Source organism: Chanodichthys erythropterus, chromosome 6, assembly GCF_024489055.1.
Source record: "Chanodichthys erythropterus isolate Z2021 chromosome 6, ASM2448905v1, whole genome shotgun sequence".
NCBI lineage: Eukaryota > Metazoa > Chordata > Actinopteri > Cypriniformes > Xenocyprididae > Chanodichthys > Chanodichthys erythropterus.
In genome coordinates, this window is record NC_090226.1 from 11,674,886 (window position 1) to 11,694,830 (window position 19,945).

Genomic DNA, 19,945 nt, shown 5'->3' on the forward strand with positions numbered 1-19,945 from the left:
ATGCTGTGGTAATTACTTTTAAATGGGCTCATGCTACTGTACCATTCAGGTCTGATGCCCTGGAGAAACTCTCGACTCGCACACAATCCCCCCATTTAGAACCACATTGTCCACTGGGAGTCAAGCTGCAGTTTTTGCTTTTCTTCTTTAATACACAGCTAAAGCCAAAACACCAGCAAGTCCAGCCGGCGGCTCCGGCCAAATCATTATCACAAACCAAGCCAAGGTCAACACTGTTAATACTCTATTCGTGTTGCCGGACTATGTCGTATAGTTCAAATATACTCTGAGCGTTATTTGAAACGTATGTGCGTATGTGTAAGGGGACGTGTGTAGAATAGTATTGCACTTCATGATATCGTTGCTCTGTGTAAATTATCTTTGTGTTTTTTCTTTACTTCCTAGTGGCTTCCAATAGTTTTTAAGAGCAAGGACTCGTTTTCAGCGTCTCCACTCTTGACCTGATTTACGAGGATTGGAGGTGAACATGCAGAGAGCCACCAGGTGGAGATAGAAATCCCAGAAAATGCATCTGTTGCTTGCTTCTCAGAGGAAAGGGTTGACAGGTACATCTGCTCCACTTATAACACTAGTTAGGAGTTTTACAGATCAAAATAAAGTTTATGCTCTAGAATGTGCATCACAATAGCTGCTGTATAAACAAAAAGCAGGTCTGCCATCGATGGGTCTTTTTTTTAAACTAATTTGTAGAGGAAATCTTAGCTTATAGTTCAAAAACAATTGTCCATAAGCAAACAATTACTGTAAAAATGTGGCTTCAACCAATTTCTCATTTTTTATGTTTACTTTTTCCTCAATTTCTTCCCTTTGGTCTTTAACGTTACGCACGATCCCACATAAATCTTAACGGCATGACATGCATTTCAAATAATTTAGGGTAAAACCATATTTGAGTTGGAATTTGTTATTGTTGGAGTATGTGGCAGGGCTCCACTCTCAACATGAAAATGCGGATTTTGTCATCGACATCTGCCACGTATCCCACACGGCGAAGAGAACGCCACAGCTCATTGCCTCACGGTAAACCGAACCCCCCCCCCACCCTAAGCAAAGTAGCACCCAATGTCCCGCCTAAGTACTTTGTAGCGTATTAATGATGTTTATCTCTGAGAGGAATTGCAGAAGAGGCTCGTATATCAGGCCTAACTTGTTCCTGCCACCAGTTTGTTTGTCTCTGCACAGCAGTGTTTAGCAAACATTGTTTTAGCAGTTAGTTAACATCAGAAAAAACAGTGCCATTTCAGAAAGATGGAGTATGACTGATTTGGAAGAAGATGGGTGGTTAAGCCCTTTAATCAAATATAGCATTCAAAAAACAATGGAATATAATAAAATAGGACATTAACCCTAAAGAGAACCCTAACATCTCCATTCATGGGTTATGTGGCCAAATATTTTTTAATGCTATGTTTAAACCAATCTATTAATACACTGCCTATTTCACAAAAGTTGAGTGATTTATTTACCATGTATTTTAATTATTTAAAACTTACAATAACAGTCAAAGTCTGGACGCACCTACTTTTTTATTATCCACATTTTATAATAGCAGTAAATTCATGAAAAGCATTTTCCCTTCAATATCTGTTCCAACTAAATAAATAAAAATGCAGCAATAAAATAAATAAAACTGTACTTTAAAAACATTTTTGGGTGTACAATTTGTATTTTATTTCTACAAAATTAATTTCAATTATTTTTGGAAAAAAGTTTTTTAAAATCGTTGGACACATGAATTAACCGTGTCCAAACTTCTGACGGATAGTATTTCCAAATGTACGGTTAGATAGATCTGCAGATATGAGTAAGACAATACTTACATTTAAAATGTACTCTTCATCCAACAGGGACATCTGCCCGATGTCTTTAGAGTGTGTTATTGTTTAGCTTGTGAACCTCAGATGACTAAAGCAATGCAGGACATTCTCCTCTCCAAAAATATATCCTAGAGAAAAAACAGGCATGTTGGCTACATTGAGGAAAAGAATGGATATGGATTGTGACTTTAAAATTCTTTTGTTTAAAGTAATGTAACAATATTGTGATACCTCCTAAAAAAAGTAACTAATTGTGTTAGTTGCTTTTTTTCTGGAAAGTAATGTGTTGTTACTTTCCCATTACCGTTTCTCACCTGGGCTGTTTTTTTAATTACAATTTTTTTTTTTTTTTTTTTTTGGCAAATGTCAATGATGTTAAGTCAATAAATGGGAAAACAAAGTAACTTGCATTACTTATTTGAAAAATACAAATTTTTGTTGTAATTTTAAAAATAATGCGTTTCTTTATTCGTTACTTGAAAACAATAACTGTTCTGATGAAACACTACAGGTGATGTAATCAAGCAATAATTTGATGATGCCATTTTATTTATATGTTTTTATGCTTTTTTAGGATGATATCTACAGAATTGGTGATGTTTAGAAGACATTCTTTTTGTCCATTTTTATTTGGCCTTTTCCCTTTAGCTCTGTTTTACAGCACTGTCACAAGGCTTAAAATCATTTCTGAGTCCATTAGGAATTAATTATAGGTGTCTCTAGGAGGGCAAGTGGTTTCATAATTGCAGTGTCGGGGGAGTCCAGGTGGATCTGCGGAGTGTCATATTTGAGCTTATCTCATGGTGATCATATGCGGTGTAGCGGTCACAGATGTGAACGGACCGCCCGCCTCTCACTGTGATTTCGGTAAAAGCCCTGCGGTCTTATTAACAAGCCCCTAGTGGTTCAGTGAAACGTGCCATGCAGAAGATGCTTTAATTGCATTGGAATGTTTGAGTTAGTCATGTCTTTGTGTGGCCTAACAGTGATGCAGGCATCGCTGTGGATTATTGGTGGTCTTCAGCCTCACTGTTGGGTCTGGTTCAAGAAGATTTTTGCAGAGGGGAGCAAGGTCCCAGTGATGCCCCTGAAGAAATCCTTCAGGGACTTTCTGTTTTATGTGCATGTGTCTATATTCCATTCAAAGGTTTGGTCATCAAGAATTTTTTTCTTCTTTCTTTTCTATTTTTGACAGTAAAGACATTTAAAATGTTACAAAAGATTTCTATTTCAAATAATTGAAGTATTATGGTTTCCACAATAATTAAATCAGAACAACTGTTTTAGTAATGCTTTACAGTGAGGTCCTATTCGTTAACATTTGGTAATGCATTAACTTATATTAACTAACAATGAGCAATACATTTGTTACAGTGTTTATTTATCTATGTTAATGTTCATAAAAAATCATTGCTGTCATTCATTGTTGGTTCATGGAAGCTACAGTCTTAAATGTTTTGTTAAATAAAAAAGATACAACTTTGGATTTAAATAGAGTATTAGTGAATGTTTAAATGAAAATTCACTAATATTAATAAATGATTTAGAAGTATGCAAGTATGTATGTTCATGTTAACTAATGGAACCTTATTGTAAAGTTTTATGACTGTATTACACTAATATTACTAAAAAAGTTTCTTGAGCACCAAATCAGAATATTAGAATGATTTCTGAAGGATCATGTGACACTGAATACTGGAATGATGCTGAAAATTCAGCTTTGTCAAAGGAATAAAATATTTTTTTAATATATTAAAATAAACAGTTATTTAAATTGTAATATTTCACTATATTACTGTTTTTAATGTATTTTTGATCAAATAAATGCAGCCTTGATGAGCATAAGTGACTTATTTAAAAAAATCTTTCCAACCTCAGACCTTTGAACGGTATTGTAAGCTGCATGATTAATCGTTAAAAGATTGCGATCTCGATTCAAACTCCCACGCAATCTCATTCCTAAATGACAATGACTTGCCTGTGCCTATTAAATTTGACAAAATCATACTGGAACATTCAAATCTGTTCGCCCTGCCGATGACCCAGAGAAAGCAGTATCATGTTTAGATATAAAACAGCTTTACCTACAGTCTTTTCAACCACAGTATCATTATTTATGTGTTGCAAATATTCAAAATATCAAAGAAGTACTGAGAAAAAAAGTTTATAGTTTGCATATAAACACAGATGTCTTCTAGAGATCAAAATAGAGCACATAACCTTTTGAAAGTAACTTGACACTTCAAATAATGATTCTATCCACACTCTAGAAAATGCTGGGTTAAAAACAACCTAAGTTGGGTCAAATATGGACAAACCCAGCAGGTTGGGTTAAAAGGCACCTATTATGCCCTCTTTCACATGATGTAATAGAAGTCTCTGGTATGGTCAAGTTTCAGCTTAAAATACCCCACAAATTTGCCCCTATTTGCGGGGTGATAAAAAACATGCCTTTTACTATATTACTATATTGCTGGCAAAAAAATAAATCCCAAATTTGGTTGAACGAAAAAAAGGGCTGGGTGAAAACAACTCAATCCCTGGGTTTGTCCATATTTAACCCAGCATTTTTTAGAGTGAACAGTGACTGTTAAAAAAAATGTATTTGTCATTGAATCATTCATTCAAACCATTTTTTTTTTTAAAATAATTCAAATTATTTAAACATTTTTAAAAAGTGTGAAGGCAGCAATTAATATTTTGTCAGAACCTAGTAAATTACATGTTATTTTGTTTAGTTGTCTTCAGAATTGTGGGAGAATCGTAATCTCCATTTTCAATTTATCCATAATCGTGCAGCTCTAGTAGTGTATGTGAAGGGGAAAAATGCTTAACATTATAAAGTATCTAAATTAATATTGAACTAATTGCCTGTTTTTATAGGTCAGGGTTAAATTGCAATACTCAGTTTTATGCAATATGTTACAGGTGGACCCTGTTCAATCTCTGTATTTAACAAGTGGATGAGAAGCCTTGGCCTGAAAAAGGTTGAAGACCCCTGCTGTACAATAACCACTGATGACAAATAGGTTAAAACTAAATGAGCTGACATACTGAGATGGTTTAAAGCTGTTGGACTAGCTATGAGGTCATAAGTGTGGGTACCAGAGCTGATTAAATAAGTGGGTCACAAGAAGTGGAATATTCCACCTGCAAAAGATACTTGGGACAAGTTAAAAATGTTGTAGACTTAATGCCAGCACTGTATGAATGGGCATATCTATGCCTCCATTAGCCAATAAGCTTTTCCCATCAGGTCTTTAAACTCTCCGTGACCCCCATTCACATGAGCAGTTGTGAAGTGTTTCACACTGTAGTGTGATCAAATCCTTGTGACGTGAATAAACATCTATAATCGCAACCTTTCAGTTCGGCATAAACAGAGAAGCTCAGCGCCAGATGCAACAAATTTAGGGTTGAGGCTCGCAAATGCAAACATCTGGTCTTTTACCATACATATGAAACCAGCCATTTTCTATGTAAGCAACCCCAATGACCATAAGGAAGCACTTGGGCTGTAACTTAAGAGTAGAGTGAGTGTCCCCAAATAACAACGGTTTGACCCACAAGTTAATTTAAAAAACTAGTATTTAGTATTTAGTACATTTCCACAAAAAAGCCATAGTATCATGTTTATATTTTCGATGCAATGAATGATACTCCACCATCTGTCCCAAGATCTAATAACACACATATTCTGCTTATCATTTTCGATATCATAATCATACATGGAATTAAAACTGTAATCCAATTCTGTCCCAGCAAAAAAGAAGAAAATGAAAAAAACCTTGACCAAGGATTGCATTCAGCTGGCACAGGGAGTTTCCCAAATACAATTACTCTGTTTACATGCAGTAGTACAACACGGAAATTGCTTTTGAAAGTGTTTTCCAAGGACACGGTTTTGTAAGGCTCATGTGTACAAAATTATTTAGATGAAATTGAGCACCGCTCCATGCCTCGGCAAGTAAGCTGGGCCGTTTTCAGCCGAACTTTAGCAAAAGCTCACTTCATTGTCAGAAGCCACAAAGGCTGAGCACCCTCCTTGACTCTGAAGTGCAAGAGTGCTTTGAGCGCAAGGCAAATAAACAAACGTGTCCAAAAGACTCTATAATCTTCCATAATATTTGACATTCCCTCCACCACCTACTGTATACCAACTATAGGCCTTTAAAGGGAAAGAATATGAATCGTCATCATACCACACACCGATGGTGGTCAACTGTCTTTCATTATCCGTCATTTTGGTGATGCCGATTCAAATGCACTTTAAAATTGGCCACAAAGTCGGTTTATTATTTAGCGGACAGACGCTCGACTCTCTCAGGGCAGACGGTTAATAAGAGGAGATTGGCTTTCTGCTGAGTGTGTAACAGATATCTAAATCATTAGGACTCTCTTTCTGCCATGTGCCACCCCTCGGTTCTCTGCCCTCTGAACCCTGAAGGTCAGATGGCTGCGAGCTCTGTGACCCCCAGCATTTCCTTCGAATATTAACAGGCTTGTTATGTCGTCAAACGGGCCTGATATAGACCATGGCCCCATTTGGAAAAAGCCCAATCAGTGCGAACAGCTCCAGAGTTCAGCGCTTCGGCCTCAGAACGGCAGAGGCTTTCAAGTGTCTCATTGAGAGGCATAATGATAACACAGAGAGGAAGTGTGGGGCATTTTGGGGAGAAATTATGTGGTCACATGCCCGCCGGCTGTAATGCCTCAGTTAAATTCGGCTAAGTTGTGCTTTCGAGCTATGGGAGAATGAATCGAGTTCGTTTATGTTACAGAAATGAATGTGGCACATTCGTATTAAAGCTTTTCCAGGCTGATGTGAGGCAGACCACTACAACTGACAGGGATTATTCTTCGCTCAATTTTGGTCAGTTTAAAGTGGAGCGTTTAAAAGGGAGCGTTTCAGCCTGCTTACCACAAGTATGCGGCAGATCTAAATAATTATCAGAGCTCTGACAGCCGTTCTGTTTCAGATGAGTTTTGAAGTTCTTACAAGAAGACAGGCATCTGGAATTTGATTCAGTTTGAGAGATCTGATTTTTACTTATCAATGCTGTTTAGAATGCTGGATGACAACATTTTATATTAGTATAGAATATGAAAATTTTGCTAATCCAAACAAACAAGCTCTGGAAGAAGCTCTGTGTGTGCACGCATTCACTTGCATATCTGATTTTGCAGCTAATAGTGAACCCTTGCCCAGGTCAGATCTCATTTAACACCAAAAGGGTGTATGGCAAAAATCACTCATGTCACATTCTCCACCTTGGAGCATGAAGCAGATGCAAGGTGCTTATTCTCCAAACTCTGTTGCCTGACCTTTGGCTTTCTGAAGTGTAAATAATTGTTGAGTTTTTTCTTTAAACAAAATTGGAGAGCTAGCGGAAACAGCAGCTGGTTTAGCCTCTTGTGTCTGGCTCAGGTGCTTTCACATAGTAATACAAAGCCAACATTATCACACCTCTCGTTCTTTGCTAACAGATTTGGTTCAGTGTATTTGGTTAAAGATTCAACAGAGGTATATCCTGGTGGTCCTCCAAAGTGTGTCTATTTGTATCTGTATTTGAACAGCTTGATTTGGAGTGACTTGCAGATTGGTTGATGTTTAAGAAGTCATATTTATGTGAATATGCATGTATAAAAAAAAACAAAACAGAAAATGAAGGTGCTTCTTAAAGGGATAGTTCAGTTCTGTCATTTAACATGATCACAAATCAAACCCATAATCCATTTGTGAGCTTTTACGTTCATTTTACTGCACATTTAGATGCCCTATCTCAATGTCAGTTTAATTTCAAAGTGATTAATGTGAATAATGTGTTGCTTATTTATAATTATGACTGAATCACAGTGTACTGTACTGAAGAAAAGTTTTAAATACACTCTTTATTTCATTCTCAAACACAAAATTAGCCCTTTAAAGGGATAGTTCACCCAAAATAAAAATTCTGTCATTATTTACTCACCCTCAAGTTGTTCCAAACCTGTATACATGTCTTTGTTCTGTTAAACACAAAGGATTATATTTTGAAGAATGTGAGAAACTGAACAGTTCACCATTGACTTCCATAGTATTTTTTATTTTTTTTCCTACTATGGAAGTTAATGGTGCCCCAAAGCGACCCGGTTACAAACATTCTTCAAAATATCTTCCTTTGTGTTTAACAGAACAAAAAAATGTATACAGGTTTGGAACAACTTGAGGGTGAGTAAATGATGACAGAATTTTCATTTTTGGGTGAACTATCTCTGTAAAGGGCTAATTCTGTGGTTGAGAATGAAATAAAGAGTGTATTTAAAACATTTCTTCAGTCCAGTACACTGTGATTCAGTCATAATTATAAATAAGCAACACATTATTCACATTAATCACTTTGAAATTAAACTGATATTGAGATAGGGCATATAAATGTGCAGTAAAATGAATGTAAAAATTCACAAATGGATTATGGGTTTGATTTGTGATCATGTTAATGGATGTTAAATGACAGAACTGGTGTACTTTGAATAAACAGATTCTTGTTTAATATATAATAGCATATAACAAAAGGCTTTTTAGACTGTTTAATGTATTCTACATTTATTCCAGCTGCGTTTGCTGTTTTGAATTGAAATGTGCCCTATATGTGCCATTCTGAATTTAAAGTTTAAAAATGAAATGGTAGTTGTGGTGATGGGGAATGGAATAAAATTTTGAACAAAGCAATTTTATTGGCTATTAGATTTAAAATGCTTTTACAATCCATTCTTGTAGCTAAACTTTAACAACATTCTTGTACTTTACAATAATTTACATCGTTTAGGTAGGCTATTTCGATAATAATTCATTTGATTAGGATAAATATGGAAATATCATAGTTTGGGTAACGTTAGAAAGCACTTTAAGGTAATGTACAGGCATTTAAACACTTCTCTTCATTTTAATACATCGTCTTGAGGGGAAAACCTTTGGATATGATACTGTCAGCATTTTTTAACTAAAGCATTTGGTCTTGGTAAACCAGAACGGCTAATTCCCTTTGTATCTCGTGAATATATTCCTGAATACAAATCCATTCTGTTTTGCAGGGTAAATATTTCAACACTTACCCCGCATCATCAGTGACAGGCTGCACTTGACTCCGCTCATCCCGCCCACACTCGCTCTATCTGCCGCTTTAATCAGGAAAACATCCGCGAGCGTTTGTGCAGCGGAAATGGACCGTGACCGCTGATGGCGGGAAGATGGATAAGGGCGCATCTTCAACCGCTGATGTTATCGCGCTCAGCGTGAAGGGCTGAGCCGCTAATTACCGTCCGCGGTGGCCAAACACTCGATGACAACAACACCTGTAGATCCGCTGAACATCTGCCCTCTAGTGCCGAGTAAACATGCTGCTGTTACCGCGACTGTGGCTAGGTCACACTTCTCACTCCAGTAAATATTCACCAAGGTAGGTTTATTTTTGAAAAGTTTCTGTATAAACACATTCCTTCCGTTGTTGTTGCCCACGAAAAAAAGATTCCCTCAGTAGCTTGACACTTATAGCTAATTTGCTATTCAAATCTTGAACTTTTCAGCAAAACTTCAAAACAATTCATGAATTGCAGCAGCAAACATTTAAAAGATAGGCTAACACGGAGAAAAAAAAACAAAAAAAAAAAAAAAACGTTTTGCTCACCAGACCTAATAGTTTGTATAAAATGTGCTACATCTTTTAAAGACAACTTGCCCAAAATTTACATTTATAAAATTTAGATAGCACTGTTTAGACTTTTTGTTTAAAATCAAATAGGCCTATATAAGCCATACTGTATAGTTGATTAGTTATTATATTTAATCAACAACTATATATCCTGAATGTATACAAATGTTTTTATTGTTTATAAAATTATATTTTTATAATTCAAACTCAAAAATAAATAAAAAAAAAGAAATGTTAATGTTTTTAAATATTGAATTGGGATTTAATAAAACCCAAAGTTCTGAAAGAGAGTCTGGGTTTGCAGTAATTATGCTCCCACCAGTTCGTTTGTTAGACCCATGGAGTCCTTAGGAAATGCCATCTGCTTTGCCAAGCGTGGATGAAGAACAATTTTGGGGTCTATGAATAAATAAACACTTTCCCACCAGGCAATAATAATTCATGCATTTTTGTCTTTGAGCAGGGCACATATGACACAAGGAATTCATATGCAATGCATTCCCCCTGAATTAAAACTATAAATAGATGGCAGCAATCACACAAAATAAATGAACTGTCAAAGCAAAACTATTTACAAGCAGAGCAGAATCCCTGCAATTAAAAGCAAATTTGTTGCATGTTTGAGTAAGTGGTAGCAGATAGGACACAGAAGCAGCCGGCTGTGACAGACAGATTTGGAGTGGTCTTTCGGCTCTTTTCGCGTGGTCATGGCTCTTAGGAACATTGGTAGAGAACAAAACAGCCACTCCACTCGAATACCTTACCATTTTACACTAGAGAGTGGGTTGACAGACATCTGCAGAGGCCATTACTTCCAACAATTATGATGTCAAGGACCATTTGCTATGCTGTTATATAGACGAGTCACTTTCAAAAGATACAATTTTGTAACCCACTGTTATCACTAAATCATTGTGTCTTATGTATATGCCCACTGTGTTTAACTGCATTGTTTAGAATTGTTTATGGAAATGCTATAATGCTCTTACAAGGGGAACATAAAAATATTTAAAGCTATTACTTTCGTTAAAGGACGTTTATCATATTCTGACCATTTAAGGTGTATTTGAGTTTTCGAGTTGATATATTCAGTAATAAATGGCGCAACAGGTACGTATCTGCTTATCTCTCCATCTCTCACCCCACCCATTTTGCTTCTCTCTTCCTTTGGGTGACCCAGTGGGACAATAAGGCAATGACAGATAAGGAATGATTTGCTAGAAGCAAAACCTTTAAAATAAACAAACCATTAGGCTGTGTTCTGAGAGGAACTAGTGCAAGCCGCCTGAGTGATTCTAATTCAGGTGAATTACAGACAAATTTCCCTGGCAAACTTGCAGCTGTGATAATAGCGCCCGGTCTAGAGCCTGCACAATGTCCAGACTAGAACCCAGAACCTCTGTACGCTCACACAGCCCAGTGGTCTGGTTCATAACACAACACCTCGCAGAGCACACAACCATTAGTGTGCGTGTATACGTGTTTGTGTGCGAGTGGGTGGGGTGTCAGGAAGACAAAGAGGGGAAAGTCAGTGCCATGTTTTTCTACCTGGAAAGCATGTTTTTGTTCGGTTTCTTTGGTTTCAAAGTGTGTGTTCCAGACTGTAGAGGAAACCAGAATCTGTCTAATTAAAGTGCATTGATTGAATAGTGTTTTTCCTGCATCTGGCACAAAGCATTTAAATTTTTAGCTTTTGACGTGACAATAGGCCTTCTGCTCTGGTTGAATGTCCAATGGTGTGTCAAACTATTTAAGTCGTGCGTTTACGAAAAACACAGATATCTATGATAAGGTGTATCTTATGTGTTCACACATTCATTTGAAAAATCATCAGACTGGCTCTGGTTTCTGTAAAGTTTCCTCCTTTTTGGCATTTAGACCATGTCTGTTAGTTATAGTGTATAATGCTGGCAAAATTTACAGATCAAAAATATTGATGACTCATCTTGCACTCCGGTATGGAAGCCCGTTTCCGCCATTAAATAAAAAAATAAAAACAGTAATTGTGACTTTTTATCTCAGAATATAAAGTCACAGTTCTGAGATATAAACTCGCAATTGCGAGAAAAAAAGTCAGAATTGTGACTTTATATCATGCAATTGTGAGTTTATATCTCAGAATTCTGACGTTTTTTCTCACAATTGTGAGTTTATATCTCGCAATTCTGACTTTATAACTTGCAATTGTGAGAAAAAAAGATTCTGAGATTATCGCAATTACTGTTTTTATTTTTTTAATTTAGTGGCGGAAACGGGCTTCCATACTCAGGGGCTTATACAATGTTCCTAAAAGAACCATTAAAAGAATTTTTTCTTAATGTGAAGAACATTTTAATAATCTTTTTCCCCAAAAGAACCTTTTGTGCAATGGAAAGGCTCCATGGTTCCACGTTAAATTAATTTAACTACTTTTTTCTCATAATTAATGATTCCATGAAGAACCTTTAACATAAAGGTTCTTCATGGAAACATTAATTACAAGAAAAAAGTCGTTAAATTATGAGAACAAATTAGTAATTTAACGAATTTGTTCTCATAATTTAACGACTTTTTTCTCGTAATTTAATGACTTTATCCTCAACATTTTATCTCAACCTTTTTCTCGTAATTTAACAAGTTTATTCTCAACATTTTATTTCGACTTTTTTCTCGAAATTTAAAAACTTTAATCTCAAGATGGTTTTATTTTTTTATTATTGCTTGGCCCTAATCCTCTTCCGTAGTTGGTAATTTTTAGGACTGGGTAAAAAATATTGATTTCTCGATTTTAATCGATTCTCATTTTTACGAACCGATATCGATTCTTAAATCCCAAGAATAGATTGATCTAGTCTGTTTTCAGTTGATGAAAGAACAGAACATGTAACGCACCTCCCATCCAATAAATCGCAAAAATCTTTGTGCTTTGTTACTTTTGATATGAAGCAAAGTCTCAGATTTCAAATGACGTCCATCTTATTATGAAAAAAAAATAAAAACAGTTTTGGTGCTGTTTAATGTGACGTGACAGATCGCTTTTAGTTAAAGAGAAGCGACAGCACGAGTGCATGTGAACATCCTCTCCTCCGCTTTAATACCAGTTACAGCGCAAAAAATAAACACGACTAAACATCTAAAGGTATGTTAAAATATAAAGTACAACTTTCTGAAATCCATATCATGCCTCGTGTAATAGCTCAATCAGTGTTTCAACCTCAGAAAGACGTCAATAAAACAGCTTGTAAACAATGTCACGTAACGTCGCATTTACCTCTGAAAAACATATTCAGTGACCATAAACTCATTAGTCAGCTAGAAAAGTGAACTCTAGAAAGCAGCATTCTGATAAATATAGCTATGCACCGTTACATAATCATTATCATTTTTAAGTTCTTCAATATTTAATGCATGTTTGAATAAATGACATTTATGACAGCCGCGATTTGTTTATATTTCAAAAAACACGAATTGGAGTAGAAATATGATTATGTAATTCTAAACTTTATTTATAATAAAAACATCATTGAGTGTAATTTAAGTGTTTGTATATAAACAAGTTAATTTAACCTTCAATATTATTATAATAGTAACGACTTACATGTGTAGTTTACAGCATAAGTTGAGATTTTTTTCCTCTAGAAAATTTGTCATACGTACTGTAACTGAAATACTACATCCAAAATAATCGATATCGAATCGAATCAAAATCGTAATCGAATCGAAAACGTGAATAGTAATCGAATCGAATTGTGAAAATTGTCAATACCCAGCTAATTTTAGCGAATCAACGCCACTACTAGTGGCACCAAATGGAACTGCACTCTGTTTTGAGCGAACAAAGCTGTCTCAGCGAAAGTTGAGGAGAATTATAAAACATTCAGTGCAGAGCAATGACACGGTCTCGAGCGCTTGATTGCAAGCGGTGATCCGCTTCAGCCGCAGGTTTCTTCTCAGCGGGATGTCATTACGCTAAAGCTCTCACACGCTGAGCCCCACACACGGACGCACGTGTGCCGGGCTGGGGGGTGGATGAATGGCCACAGAGAGCTCTGCTTCTGATCAAGAGCTGGCCGGCCGGGCGAGTGTGTAAGGAAATACTCTAGTGGGACCATCAGAGCGCATTAGACTGACCGAGAGCAGCCTGGGGGAAACGCAGCTGCCCAGGGAACACACTGCAGCAGTATTTCATCAACCTTAAATACTCGCCTTTAATCCCAACGTATGCGAGGCACACCGAGAACGAGCGGTCAGTAGCATATTTGTGTTTACAGGTTTTCTGTTAATTGCTGTCTAGGACGACTGCAGTCAAGTTCACTTACACAGGGCAGTTGTCGCTGGCTTAATAACACGAGTCCCGTTTTTATGTAGTCTGTTGGACACATGCAAGAAAAAAGTCACATCATTTTGGCTTCTAACATGTCATACTTTACTTAAATTGCCAAACCCAACAATCTTACATCCTCTGGTAAGATTGAGTGTGTGTGTACACAGAATGCTGATGTACCCCACAAACTAAGCCTTGACTGTTTGTAAACATTCTGTCATTTCTCAAAAGTGCCTATGATAATTGCTCTAGGAAGTGCAATTGCAGCAGAATTACCCAATTTGGCATTGAGCTTCTAGCTGTATGCTTGAGTGATCCTAATTGCTGTGGGACTATGCATTTATTATTTCTTTATCTGTAGTCACACCCTCCCCCAACATGGCCAACAACTTCAGGCAAATCTAAATCGCATTTTATGGATATTTTTTTAATTGATTAAGATGTAAACATGTACTGGTTGAAACATGTTGCAAGGTGCTGTTTAGGTGATTTGTAGTAAAAAACAAAAACAAATTAATAGTAAAAAAAAATTAATTTCAGCATCTATTTCATTAACTTCTACCAGACTTAAATAAATAAAATTTAAATCTCCCAAATCAAATATTCTGTTCAAAACTTTGCATCAGTTTGGTTCACTCAGATTGCATAAACAATAATAACTGAACTTTTTTTAAACAAGGGATATGATGAAAAAGCAACGATGACTATAATTCAGATTAAATTCTATTCAGTAATGATGAAAAATAAACATGGTTGAAATTTAAGTTTATTAAGGAGAGTATTAAATAATTCTTCCATTGTTTATTATTATTATTATTATTATTATTATTATTATTATTAATGTTTGCCCCATTTCTGAGGGGGGTATTTTTGCCTGTTCCATTAAAAATAAATTAATTTACATTTGGATAATATATAGATTGATATATTATCTGTTATCCAAACAGAAAAGATCGGTCCGTTTCCATGTTTAACTGCTGATGTTCAAATGAAATGTCAAAATTAAGAAAAGCATAGCTTTGCTTCAATAAATGTGCTAAAATGTATACAGGTATAGTAACATCAATTGGAAAATTAAATGGGAGGGGGTGACATATTACCCCTACTATTTGATTAGATCTGTAAAATGTGCTGGAACATAAAATCCAAACAAACTTTCTTTTGTCTTCACATCACATTTAGAGCAATCCACTGTTCAAGTTCTCCCTCATTAGCCTTGCCAGAATGGTTTATGTGCACAAACACTGCTTGATGAAAACTCTTTCATTTCATTCAAGGCTCGTCACAGATTAATTCCCATCAGTGCTTTTCATCTGCGATTCCGCTCGATGTGACATGCTAATAGCGTGATTTGTCTTTGAGGTGTTAGTGATGTCCGCCTTAATAGACACGACCCACTCAAACACAAGGATAGAATAACACATCTCTCAACAAAGATGTTTTTTTGCGTGCACTTCCACCTTTCCATTGACAGCTGCTTTCACCAGTGTGTTATAAAGAGCTCCATATGCTTGTGTACGGCTTGTGATGTCTTCTTTAACTCATTCAAACACATGAGTAGTCACCTCCACTGTCCTTAGGGAAAGGCGGCGAGTGCATTTGTTGGGTGTGATAAATTGATCCTAAAAGTTGGCAACACTGCTGCAAAGCCACATCCATTCATTGGTTACGCTAACAATAATGTTTTAATGTTTATTTATGCCAATAATTTAACAGGCACATTGGTGAATGTGTTCTATAGCTCAGGACTGGCATATTTTGCTGTCAGTCATCTTTGTCGTAAACAATCATATGCGAATTAAACGTTTTAATGTTCAGACAGCATATAATTCATAGCGTCTGGAAACAAGACAAAGAAATACTTAAAGGAATCATTCACCGTCAAAAGAAACTGCTGTCATTATTTACACATCCTCGCGTCTAACCCGCATACATCTAGAGAATGGATTTGTCTCATTTGGTTATCACATATGCAAAAAACTTACGCTGTTTGCCCCCTTTTTAAATAAATATATATATATATATATATATATATATATATATATATATATATATATATATATATATATATATATATATATATATATATATATATATATATATATATATATATATATATATATATATATTTTTTTAATTCTAGATGCAAGCTTTGGTGGAAGGAAATATTCATATATTGAATATCATTAACTATCATGAATAATGACTCAAATTTCTCTCTGTTCCTAACTCAAAACAAAAAAAAAATTTTATTGTATACACTACAATAGTATAAACTTATTTCTTGGTGGACAGCTCATTTTAATGAAATGTTACATGGCAAGAGCTATGTAACAGCTTTAAAAAATAAATAAATTTGTGTTCCACTGAAGAAAATACCAGACAAATACAAATTTTTAGAGACAATTAGCACTTTTGGGGAGAATGTTCATTGATATACATAGAAGTATTTTTACTTGATCTGATCAAGGCATATTTTCTGCTTTAAATTTGTGTCAAATCTAAGAATCCAGCCAGCATCCTTTATTATTTATTTGGTCTATAATTCAATTTTTTTGTGATGGTGTTTGTGGCTTTTAAACTCTCAGCATTCTTAATCTCTTATTTTATATAGGAAGACTTAATGGGCTTGGATCAAGGGGGCGTTAGCGCTGACTGTCTTGTCGACCACCCCTTGGGAGAGCTGGAGAGTCTGTTTGTTGGGTGTGATAAATTGGTCACATGCTTGAACCTAAAGGTTGGCAAATTAACAGTTAATTAGGGTTTGATAAATAGCAGATCTGCTCTAGCCCCATTCAGCTGCTGCAGGCCCTCTCTCGACCCACTCTCTCTAAGGCAAGTGTTTATGTGCTGGTAACAAGTGTCGATGCAGACTGTTATGTCTGCATTTTGTCACATGAGGGGATTGCTCTCAGATGTGCTCCTTCCCCCAAGCGTACACACGCACACACACACATGCAATACACATCTATGCTCAGGTTACTGCACATGGCACCCTTTTTCTTCCAACACACACATAATCTAAAACCTCAGTCTACTCTGACCCTTCAGGAAAAGCTTCACTCTGCTCTATTATCATGGTCGTTGACACTGACTCATCCTTTGTGTTTTCACTATAGTGTAGAGAACGCGTACAGAAGATCTTTCCTTACAATTGTAGGCCGTAACTGGAATCTTCAGTGCAGTACCTAGCTAGCTAAAATGAAACGTTCTTAGAACTTTGGACGTTCAGACAAAGTTCTCAAAGTTCTGAACAAACGTTATTCCAGTAATGTTAATAGAATGTATGTTTAAAGTTATTTGGTCTTTAATAATGTTCTCAAAAATGTAATTTATACATTGTTCATGGAATGTTCTGAAACAGTTTAGTTGGACATTCGTCTTGCATGTTTTACTACTTCAGAGAACATTCTCAAATAACATTCCTGTAATGTTTGCAGTATATGATAAAATGGAATGTTCCTGTAATGTCCGCATAAATAACATTTTTAAAACCTTTTAAAAAACGGGACGTTTTGAACGTTCAGAGAACATTCAGAAATAACGTTTTTATAACTTAATAGGAATGTTAGCAAAATGTTTTTAGAACATATTTTTATTAGCTGGGTATACAGTTTATTGTATAGACTTTCTATAATATATTGTCGCACATTCGTCGAATGAATGTACAATGTCAAATTCAGTCCTGTACCTCTTTACAAAATTACGCTTTCAGTGACAATTCGTGAATATTGAAATGTGGATATTTAAAAAAATATATATATATATCTGTTGTGAGCAGTAGGGATGTCATTTTCAGTTTTAGTGTCATCAGTTTTATTTACTATAAATCATGCAGAATTTTAAGCAATCTTCTCTCCTTCAGAAATTACACATGGTTTTGTATTGTTTTGGGGCTTGATTTATTAGCAGTATTACATAAATTCACTAATGGTCCTGTTTTTATGAATGTGATGGCTTCCTTTAGGCCAGGGATGGACAACTCCGGTCCTGGAGGGCCAGTGTCCTGCAGAGTTTATCTCCATTCCTGATAAAAACTCACTTGCCTATAACTTTCGACTAATCCTAAAGACCTTGATTACCTGGTCCAGGTGTGTTTGATTAGGGTTGGAGCTAAACTCTGCTGGACACTGGCCCTCCAGGACCGGAGTTGTCCATCCCTGCTTTAGGCCATCAGAAATGTTTATTCAGTGTATGATCTGCTAAAAATGACATATTCAGAATGCACTGAGAGCAACCCAGAGTTGCTATTAATATTAAATTTATAAAAATAAAATAGCATTTCACTTTAAGCATCTATTTCAGGTTTACACTAATTACACTGGGCCCGCTAACCAATCTGAGATCATTGCGTATTTCGGAGGGAGTGGCTTCATAGAAGCAGGAAGTCAAACAAGCCGTTCATATGACAGTGGAAACTGAGGAGTAGAATAAAGCTAAAATATATGAAAAATTTTCAAAAAAACGAAGCATTAAGATATGTTAAACACAATCAAGCCTAGACAAAAACCATTGAACCACCCCTTTAAAATATGTACTTTATATAGTCTGATGTCACTATTAATCTTAGCTTTAAAGTCTGATATGACTTCCATTTGAGGATGTGTTTTGTATTGATTAACAATATGAACACAAAATATTAATTCATATTATAGGCGTTTTTTTTCAGAGCAGTTTCAATTACAATTGTACAGGTGTGATATTGTTTTTTGTGTACTTCCATCTTAATTTTATCTGACTTAATTAAGTTAAACATTGCAATCACTGCTATTATGTCAAAGATATTTGACATAATTTAAAATTTTTCTTGGTTTATCATTATGAAGAGAAGTAAAAAACAATACACTTAATATACCTGTTTATTTTACTCTTTTGTGTGCATGCATAAGAACATACATGCACACACATAATCCCTGCACTATGCCCGATTTTCTCTTGTATAATCTTTTTGTTCCAAATGTAATCGTCACGTAATCTCATCAAGACAATTTTACATAAATGGACATTCATAGTGTCGGTGGTGTCCATCTCTGCAGATGACATGTAAATTAAACTGTGCCAAGAGAGGAAGGGTAGTTTGTAAAAACACGCTCTGTGACCCCTTAGAGAGTCATTCATGTTTCAACAGTGGAGCGTGGGGCCAGGAGACGGGAGGAAACAGGAGCATGTATGGACATTAATTACTCTATGTGCGGTACTGCTGAAGTAATAATGTGTTGCAGTTCCTAGACTGACAGCCAGAACTCCCTGCCACTTCATCAAGCAACCTAACACTGAATATACAGTCCATTTGATTGTAAAGAGCTGCAGATGCCCTCCTCTATGGACTAATGAAGTCAGATATAAGCATGTAAATTCATTGACTGCAGGGTGTGGTTGTCATGGTCCTATGCTCTCAAAAAATTTATAATTGTCAGTTTAAATGTGCAAGTCTGCATTTTTTACTATTATTATTGTTATTATTTTCCATAGAAACTTTTCCCAAACCAACTAGACAGCTGTCAGATAATCTTGCTTCGTGGTCTCCAGCAAAGTATAATGTATAATGCCTTATCAAGAAAGTAAGCGACATCAGGACTCCCACACGTTGGAAATGGACAGCCAGAATTACTTTAGACATTCGTAAGCATATGATGTGAAGCTTAAAAAAAAAGTAATAATGTAGTACACATGTAGTCAGCCAAACAATCCCTGACAAGTGAATTCTTTATTTAATTCCCTACGTCCAGCAATCAGTCAGAATCAAAGCAGCTGCTTTGGCTCAGAGTACCAGTGTTGCTCTAATCAACACCATTTACCATGATCCTGGCAGCTCTGTTGAAGACAAAGACGGCACATGGTGCAACCGAACGGTGGCGTGGCCCCCAATTCTTAGACAGTCATTAGCAATAATGCTTATTATGTTAGTGTTCCTGGTTGGTCGCCAACTGCGTTAAAAGTTTTATGTATCCTTTAATTAACCAAAGAGCCATGCTGAGATGTATAATAAAGCAATTTCACACAAGCATTTGTGCTGGTATTGAATATTACTTCAGCATGATTAAGAGTGAGATATTGCTTTTAAACAATATTTAAATCCGTTAACATTCAGTACGCATTAGAGAAATTTTGGC

The 19,945-nt window shown here is 35.9% G+C and overlaps 1 protein-coding gene across 2 annotated transcripts in view; it reads left to right on the forward strand.

Moving 5' to 3' along the window:
* Positions 1 to 9,013: 9,013 nt before the first annotated feature.
* Positions 9,014 to 19,945, forward strand: part of ptpdc1a (protein tyrosine phosphatase domain containing 1a) — a 68,205-nt gene continuing 57,273 nt past the window's right edge. For both annotated transcript variants that reach the window (XM_067388042.1, XM_067388041.1), the window contains exon 1: positions 9,014 to 9,277. The gene's annotated coding sequence lies outside the window, so the exon portion shown is untranslated. The remainder of the gene's footprint in view (positions 9,278 to 19,945) is intronic.